Genomic DNA, 7,336 nt, shown 5'->3' with positions numbered 1-7,336 from the left:
GGACGTCTGCCTTCTCTGCGTGGACTGGTGTTGCCCAGGGCTCAGGAAGGTCTCGAGGGGCCGTGAGTCCCCGCCTGCTTCCGGAGTCCAGCTTCTTGACACCATCGTGAGAAAGAATTCAGGGATGAGTCAAAATGAAGCCAAAGGCAAGAAGCTTTTATTGGGAAGAAAAAGTACACATTTTTGAGAAGAGTGTACTTTTCCCAAGAGAAGAGGGAAGCGCGGACGTACGAGGGAGAGCGGGTCATGCACAATGGAGTTTGGGTGTCTAATTTTATGGGGTCTTCTAATTAGGGGGTGGAATAATCATGAGGTTTTTCTAGGAAAAGGTGGGAATTTCTTAGAATTGGGGTGCCAACCATTTTTATACTAAATGTGGGCATGCTTGGATTGGCCTGGCACTGGTGGGTGTGTGATTTAATGTGGCAATGAGTGTATAATTAGGTCTGGGGTAGGAAATGGGTCCAATCTAGCGTCATGGGGCAGCCTATCCCAAATCCTGTTTGTTAAGGTCTCATCAGCCCAGTCTCCTTGTTGGGGTAGCTAATTTTAACAGCTTGATGTTTTCCCCCTTCTCCTGTGACCACACAGCGTTCCTATTTTGTGGGTGTTTCTTTAATTAGAGAGTGGAATAATTATTAGGTATCTTGGAAAAGGAGGGAAATTCAGGGACCCACCTGGTTACCGCCCCCTTTCTCTCTTATTTGGGTTTGCCCAGAAGAGTCATGGACATGTCATCCTGACTGGGATTTTGGCCATTCTCTCTCTTATTTTGGGTTTTCTGTTATCCTATGGTTTCTTTGCCTAGTTCTTGTTTTTATTTGTTGTTTGAATTTTTCCATCCTCCTGCAACCACCCAGTGCTATTCCTATATCACTGTGAATATAAACACTCTTTAACCTTATAGGCTTCTTCAAGTATAATTCCCAAGACCATGTTGCAGTGGTCCTTAAAGAACCAATAAGGCAGAGAGAAACAAACATTTCCAAATTTTGTTCTCAGGAGTAAACCTTACTCAATTGTTAAAGGCTGTAGCTAGCTCAAAAGAAGTTTCCTTGACTCTGAAAAACAAAACAAGGATCAGCAATGTTCCAAGCAAAAGTCAAAAAGATTATTTCAGTTTTTCTATTAGTTCAGCCTATTCTGTTAACTCTTGTTCTGCTTGATATTTATAAACATTTTAGCTTTTCATGAGTCCTGTATGTTTTTCAGTTATCAGAAACCTGCATTTAGGAATACCTGTTAAAGTATTCCTACATCTGATTATGAACCATATTTTGAAAAGGATTAAAACAAGACAACAATTGTCTGTACATGACAAAATGTCCAGGGTGGTTAGTCAAAAACATGATTGACAAAAAAAAATTGGTTATTTCCGTGGTTTACAATAACTTAACATAACAACCTTAATTATGGTTGATAGCATATACTTTCTCATTAGAATTTTCTAAATCCCGTGCAGTTTTGGAACACATATTAATAGTATTTGCTGAAATATAACCTGATGAAGATTAGACATCATTTTGGCAATCCCATGTAACAAAACATGTCAAATAATCCTGCTTGCCTCTTTTCTGGATGCCCCAGGGACCCTCTGTAGCATCCACAAGCTAGGTGTCAGGAAAGACAATTGATTTGTGGAAGCCTGTTAAATATGTTAACAGGCTTAAAATATTTGAGTTATGTACTAGAATTCCAGATTACTATAAGTTATTTATTTTGCCAAAATGATGACTCAAAAATTTGAAAAAGCAAAAACCTTTCATTAGCCTTTACTATTACATGAAAATTGTGTTCAAGAGAGAGAAAGCCAAATCTCACCCTTACATTAGTGTACTATTAATGTCAAACACAATTTTTAATGAAACCTTATAGGCAATTCTATCCAATCTTAACCAGTTTGAAAATGAGGTGAGATTTTCACAAACCTTTTATAACCCTTTACAAATTTTGCTAAAGAGTAGATTCGTGCATTAAGTGTTCTTTGTTGCGCTTTTATTTCAATGCTCAATTTACAGAAAACCATATAATACCCTTTTGAATTTAGTCAATATGTTCACACAGTTTCCTTTGCAAGATTAATTCTTACAGTTTTTTCCCCAGTTTGCCTAAACCTTCAGTTGTATTTTATCTACCTTAAGACAATTCTTTATCCCTAGGCAAAATGTACATTGCCATGCCTTCTTATAATTTTTTTACAAAAAACACATTTTACTGTTTTTACACACATTGCATGTAAATCTATTCAGTAGTCTCAATTACATGTCATAATGGTAACTCTTAGCAATATTTTTTTAAGACAGAATCTTGCTCTGTCACCCAAGCTGGAGTGCAGTAGCACAATCTTGGTTCACTGAAACCACCACCTCCCAGGTTCAAGTGATTCTCCTGCCTCAGCCTCCCAAGTAGCTGGGACTACAAGCACATGCCACCACGCCAGCTGATTTTTTGTATTTTTAGTAGAGATGGGGTTTCACCGCATTAGCCAGGATGGTCTCAATCTCCTGACCTCGTGATCTGTCCGCCCCAGCTTCCCAAAGTGCTAGGATTACATGTGTGAGCCACCATGCCTGGCCCTACCTCTTAGCAATTTTTAACTTTAATGTAAAACCTGGTAAGTTGTTTTAATTATTTCCTGGGTGCAGATAAAGTTTAACTCCTTCCAGAATAAGTTAGGGGCATGGTTACTTCCATATGTTCCCAGACTTTACCCATTGTGAAGCAGGCAAGTTGAACAGTTCTTAAAGGCCAAAGGAGCAGTACAACCTTAAAACATTTAGCAAACCTAGTATCTGACCTGCATAATTTAGACCACATATTTACATCTTGGCTAAATTTGTATTTTGCCAATAATCCCTAAGACTGTTTTATTTTTAAAGATTAAAGTCACATGAACTAAGAGAAATTACAGTTTTTACTGTTCTTTCAAAAAATATTTGATCGGCCAGGTGCAGTGGCTCACGCCTGTAATCCCAACACTTTGGGAGGCTGGATGGTGGGTGGATCATAAGGTTAGGATATTGAGACCATCTTGGCCAACATGGTGAAACCCCATCTCTACTAAAATACAAAAAATTAGCCAGGCATGGTGGCACGTGCCTGTAATCCCAGCTATTTGGGAGGCTGAGGCAGAGCAATTGCTTAAACCTGGGAGGTGAAGGTTGCAGTGAGCCAAGATCACACTACTGCACTCCAGCCTGGTGACAGAGCAAGACTCTGTCTGGGAAAAAAAGATTTTTTTGATCTAAGTGCTTATAGGCCAATCAATTACAGCTCTTTTTTATAGACATCACACAACACATATATGACTACACAGACAGACAGAAGAAGATCCAGCAGCTCAGGGTGGAACCCTTTAAGAATAAGCCTACAAAATCATGTAGTTTCTGGGTCCTAATAAACAGGCATAGCTTGAAGGCAAAAACAGATTTTGAGAGGGATTTATCCATCTCTAATTTTTGGGGTTCCATGAGGAAAACAGAGATTTCCCCTAAATTGAATCTGTGGCACCTTGTCTGTTTTCTCAAGGAGTCCAAGGCCACCAGAAGTCATCCTTGAGCCTTTCATGCATGCACCAAGATTGGCAAGACAGAGTGGAGAAAAGTAATTCAGTTGACTGAGACACAAACCTTTTCCAGAAAAACAAGATCTAAGAAGAGAAAAACATAAAGGCGTTTCAAGTACACCTATAACTTGGGTATCCACTTTTAATTAGGCTGAGTGCTCTTTCAGAAAATTCTTCTTTATTAATTAAAACTTTACAGATAATATAAATAATGATCCTTATCGTTTTTTTTTACTGGTTTGCATCACTCTTTGTTGACAATCATGTTCAGGTTCTCCAGTTTACTTTTGGGGAAAGTGGCTGGGTTCAGGCAAGGACAGGTTTTTAACTAGACTGTAGATCCCTCTAACAGCAAGGCCTGGCCGGGCACAGTGGCTCACGCTTGTAATCCTAGCACTTTGGGAGGCCAAGGCGGGCGGATCACGAGGTCAGGAGATCGAGACCACGGTGAAACCCTGTCTCTACTAAAAATACAAAAAATTAGCCGGGCGTGGTGGCAGGCACCTGTAGTCCCAGCTACTCAGAGAGGCTGAGGCAGGAGAATGGCGTGAACCCGGGAGGCGGAGCTAGCAGTGAGCCGAGATTGCGCCACTGCACTCCAGCCTGGGTGACAGAGTGAGACTCCGTCTCAAAAAAAAAAAAAAAAAGAAAGAAAAGAAAAGAAAAAAACAGCAAGGCCTGATATTTGAGGAGAAAATTGTCTGTTAGCCAGAGACTTCCCTTAGGGGATAGCATCCTGCTATATTATGTGGGGTCAAAACAGTTATTTTCTGGCTGGGCGTGGTGGCTCATGCCTGTAATCCCAGCAATTTGGGAGGCCGAGGTGGGTGGATCACAAGGTCAAGAGATCAAGACTATCCTGGTCAACATGGTGAAACCCCATCTCTACTAAAAATACAAAAATCATCAGGGCATGGTGGTGCACACCTGTAGTGCCAGCTACTCAGGAGGCTGAGGCAGAAGAATTGCTTGAACCCAGGAGGCAGAGGTTGCAATGAGCCAAGATCATGCCATTGCACTCCAGCCTGGTGACGAAGCGAGAGTCTGTCTCAAACAAACAAACAAAAAACAAACAGTTATTTCCCATTATTAACTTGGTGGCCTCTGGCACGAGCAAAGCCACCGCTGCAACTTCTTGGAGGAAGGCTGGCCATCCTTTAACCATCAAGTCAACTTCCTTGCTTAGGTAACCCTCTGGCTGTTGAGCTGGACCTTGAGTCTTTGTTAAAATTCCCTGGGCCGTTTCCTTTCTTTCTGATACATAGAGATTAAATACCTCCCCTTTGAGAAGACTGAGGGCTGGTGTTTTAAGTAATGCTTGTTTTAACTGGCTAAGGCTTTTGAGTTTTAAGATTCCAAGTGTTAGTTGCTTGAGTTTCTTTTATGAGGTGGTATAAAGGGCGAGGTATGTCACCATATCGAGGTACCCACAGTCTGCAAAATTCAGTAATGCCTAAGAATCTCCTTAACTGTTAAAGGAAATGGGCTTAATCCTTTCCTTACCTGGTGCTCTCGTCCCTTCTGGTAAGACTAGACTTAGGTAATTTACTGAAGTCTGACAGAGCTGAGCTTTAGATTTTGAAGTCCTATATCCCCTTTCAGCCAAGAAATTGAAGAGCGCCTCAGTGCTTTCCTGTTACTTCCTTGGTTGGAGCACAGAGGACAGTGTCATTTATATACTTCAAAGTTTAAACTTGAGGGTGAGAAAAATTAGAAAAACATTTGGACAGGGCCTGTTTCAGCAACTTCCTTCTGATATTGGGGGGTGCCTGAGTAATAAACCTGCTCTTTATTGAATTGGGAGACAGGGAGGTGTGTTTCACTAAGGCTTCTCTCAGCCTTTCCATAATGGCTGAGGGATTTTCATCTGATTTTTTATTTAACACGGATTGTTTAGAGTAATTAAGAGGTTTGGTTTGGTTTTTTGCTAGCCTTTTAATATGCACATCAGAAAGTGTATTCCACTCATCTATGCAATGACTAGTCTCCACTTAGGGTTTTCAAGGAGCACTTTTTATCTTCCTATTGGGAATGGGAATCCTGTCTCTTTTTTACCCTCTTTCCCCTTTTGACTGGGTTTCTTTTTTGACTGGCTATAGGATACATGCTGTTTGTCTCTGAATCTCTCAGCTGCCTTAGGGCTGCCTGTTTCTCAGCAGCAGTTAGAGTTTGGCTTAGGAGTAACATAACATCTCCCCATGCAAGATCAAACATTTGGGTTAGATTTTAGAAAGCTTTTATGTATCTATCAGGGTCATCAGAAAACTTGCCTAAGACCCCCTTATTTGTCTAAGGTACTGCAATGATATGGGAACTTGAACTCTAGTAGCACCACGTCCATTGGGCATTTCCTGCAGGGTCAACAGTGAAGTTGGAGTTTCTTGTGTGGCACAGCTGGAGGAGCTGATGCTTGGCTATTGGAGGCCCCAGATAAGGGATGGGGAGGTAGAGCATCCAGAAGTTGCATTTGAGGGTGTTTTCTGACTTTGGGATGTTGTCCACTGTGGGTTTGTCTGATATGACTGTTAAGAGGGCAGAGGCAATTTTGCAGTGGTTACAAAGAGCTGGGCTGTTTCACAGGGCAAAGAAGGCTTGCACATAGGGGACCTCAGATCATTTGCCCTCCCATGTGCAGAAAAGATCTAGTTGTTGGATATTATTGAAATTAACACTTCCCTCAGCAGTCCAGGCCTATCCCTCCTGGAGCTAGTAAGATGGCTATGTCCTTGTAAAGAAGAATATAAGCCATTTTTCTTCAATCTCAGGGTTAAAAGTCTCAGTGTCTCAGGATGCACTCAAGAGGAGTGCAGACTGAAGATGGTTTGTTACCTGTTTTAAAAAGAGTAGGAGAAAAGGCGTCCCTTGGTCTTTTTCCTTTTTTTGGTGTGACCCAGGGTGGAGAGAAAGATCGAAAGTGTATCCCACTTCTCTTTCTTCCCATACTCTGGGTCCTGGCCACCATCATAGGTGTCACCCATGGATGCAAGCATGACCTTCACCCGTGGATCTGGAAGAGACAGTTGGGTGTAATCGTCATGCTTACCTGTATGAGGACCTAACTCTCCACCCTGCTGGTTTCCTAGTCCCAAGTGGCCCATAAAGCTCCCAGGGTACCCTGGCGGTCTGGGAGATATTGTATTTGGGTGAGACCCTTTAATGGAGGGAGTGTTTTAATACTATCTCTGGCTTCCCTTGCTATGGCTCTAGCAAAACATTGAAATCCCAGAGAATGGGACCAATTGACTTCCAAATATGAAATCTTCTTTTTATTTAAATGCCATGTAGTTCAATGCAGAACAGGTGACTCAAAAGAACATAAGGATTGAATGGCTGTTCTCCTGACTGTTAATGGCACAGCTTTGCTGTTAACAGATGAAGCATGGAGCTTAGTCCCTAACAGAGGCACACAGGAGGGAGAGGAATTGGGGAACTAAAGGTTTTGCACAAAAGGCAGACAGGGCTCCTTATGGAGAAAAAATCCTATTTCACTTGGTGGCACTGTAGGATCTGAAATGTTAAAGAAGAACTCTGACTCCAAATTCTTTCCAGGAAGAAGTTAGAAAGAGAGGTTTGGGCTTAATAGGCTGTCCCCATTATATGCCTTCCAGAAGAAGAAAATTAACTTGTCTCATAATGGAACTGTCTAGATTCATTGGGCAGTCCTGAGCTTTTACATGGAGGAAAAACACAACCCAAATGGAGAGGGAGAAGGGTATTCACTCAGCATGAAATATCCCCCCTATACAGTACCATGAATGTCTGTCATTAGGT

The sequence above is a fragment of the Symphalangus syndactylus genome, chromosome 13, assembly GCF_028878055.3.
Source record: "Symphalangus syndactylus isolate Jambi chromosome 13, NHGRI_mSymSyn1-v2.1_pri, whole genome shotgun sequence".
Taxonomy (NCBI): domain Eukaryota; kingdom Metazoa; phylum Chordata; class Mammalia; order Primates; family Hylobatidae; genus Symphalangus; species Symphalangus syndactylus.
The sequence above is the reverse complement of the archived record's forward strand: the minus strand, read 5'-3'. Positions refer to the sequence as shown.